Here is a 2,106-nt window from a genome sequence, read left to right as displayed (position 1 = left end):
TCACTCGCACAAATGCAAACACACTTACTTAGGCAGACACTGCTAGAAAACACACACTGGTGAAAAGTCGGGGACACACAAATAGGTGCACACATGCTCAGACTTAAGCATACTCTGCCAGGAGCTCTGGGAAAGCAGCATATTTGCCCAGGCTAATTCTGCTCTGCCTGTGCTGGGCTGGGACTTCCTCCAGCCCGTGGATCTGACTGACTGCATCGATGAGACATGTCACAGAGTAACCAACACCCTGGACCGTTATATTTCTGACAAACTGATGTGTAATAGTAAGAAAGTAGACTCTCAAAGAAACAGTAAAAATTAACTGTTAATTCACACGGCTTGCTCATCCCTGGGTGGGCTCAAACCACCAACCCTTGGTTAACAGCCGTGGGCACTAGCCAATTGTGCCACAGAGACATGCATGAATGGTGGGCCCATGGGTGGCCAATCCAAGACACTGTGGACTGATTATCAAAAACCTGTGACATGATGCGTTCAAAGCCACACATTTTGAGGCCATCAGTGGGACCCTGGAATTGAATTCATCCACAGACCATTGGATGTTTATCAACCTGTCTGTAGCAAACCCAAGCCTTGCAATGTCACTGGTTCTGCCTAAGCGGCAACCTCTGGTCTAAGAATATGAGACAATGTGGAAGTGCTAAAATCTGCTTTTTTTTTTCCAGTGTTCGCTTGAGGCTGGCTCCGGAAGTACTGGAAGTCAGGGGATATTAAGATCACAAGCTCGCCCAATCAGAGGCACAGCTCGGGGTCACATGACTAACAGGCGCCCTATAGCTGTACACAAAGCCCTTGCCACTACCAATATGGCCACTACAGCCAATGTGCCTCATTAACATTTCAGAAAAAGACAGGTGACGTCTGGGAGACTACGTCCATGTTTCATACAGTCTATGGTTCTGACCCTGTAGAGCATCTGGTGGACCTCACTGGAAAGAGCTGGCTCCTGAGGTAAGATGGGACTTTTTCTAAAAAAAAACCCAACAAGCTGTGCAAGCCTTCAATTGAGGGCTTCTGAACAAACAGTCCAGTTCCAGCTTTGAGACAGGGAAAGAGTGACTGGCAAAGTGTATAGGTGTAAGCAGTGCTGGACCCAGGATCTCCTGTTTACAAGACAGGCACTTTGACCAACTAAGCCATGGCACCATTGCAGTAGATACTCTTGTCAGATCACCTTCTCAACTTCTTTTTTTCCTCTTCAGATAAGTCAGAGACAATGGAAGCAAAAGTCCTGACCAAGCCCAGGAGAGGGGAGTGAGGGAGGGAGGGAAAGCACAGAGCTGGTAAACCATGGGGAAAACACCAGAGCCACACAAGGTCATCCCTGGCAATTTGCAGATAGAGAGGCAAAGAGACAAACTAGACATGACAGTAAGGTCCAGTTTGGCTGGTGGGTCACTGAGTTTCCAGTACTGAGCATTGAATATCCTGGGATAAATACCACTTGTCCCTGGGTGAGCTCAAACCACCAACCTCTCGGTTAACAGCTGAGCACGCTGGCCAATTGCGCCACAGAGACGTGCATGGTTCGTGGGCCCCTGGGTGGCCAAGGCAAGACACTGTGGGCTGATTATCAAACCTCTGTGTTGTGACACATTCAAAGCCACACCTTTTCCCTTACCCCCTTTCCACCAGTGCTTATTCTGTGCTGGTGTCAGGGATGGTGCTTATCTGGTTCTACTCATGTTCTTTCTAAGAGCCAGCTTGGATTTCCATCAGCAAGGAGCCAAGTCGGAGTCACATCATTGTGTCACCTTGAAACGTCACTACATCACTGCATGCGTAGCCGAGGTGGCATCAGCTGCGGATGCTTAGGGCAGGGGTCGGCACTTTGACCAAGTTAACCACAGTGGTTTAAATTGCTGATGCTGATTTTCAGCAACGTTTCATAGACTTAACACAAGAGACCCCAATTATATCATATTAGCTTGTGCACATCTTTCTTTCCCTCTTCAGTCAAGTCAAAAACAATGGAAGCAAAAGTCCTGACCAAACCCAGGACTGTCCAGGAGAGGGAGAGGGGGAAAGCCCAGAGCTGGCAGGCCTTGGTAAAAAACACCCAAACCACACCAGGTCATCCCTGGC

At 48.5% G+C, this 2,106-nt stretch overlaps 1 non-coding gene across 1 annotated transcript; it reads right to left on the bottom strand.

Annotated features, from left to right (window-relative positions):
- Window positions 1–1,466: 1,466 nt before the first annotated feature.
- trnan-guu (transfer RNA asparagine (anticodon GUU)) lies at window positions 1,467–1,540 on the bottom strand. Its single transcript has one exon. It is a non-coding gene; the product is annotated as a tRNA-Asn (tRNA).
- Between the last annotated feature and the right edge of the window lie 566 nt (window positions 1,541–2,106).

Source organism: Halichoeres trimaculatus, unplaced genomic scaffold (genome assembly GCF_033239565.1).
Source record: "Halichoeres trimaculatus isolate MK-OKI-2021-1 unplaced genomic scaffold, fHalTri1.1 fHalTri1_scaffold_11, whole genome shotgun sequence".
Taxonomy (NCBI): domain Eukaryota; kingdom Metazoa; phylum Chordata; class Actinopteri; order Labriformes; family Labridae; genus Halichoeres; species Halichoeres trimaculatus.
Note: the sequence above shows the minus strand (reverse complement) of the source record. Positions and strands in the feature narration are given on the sequence as shown.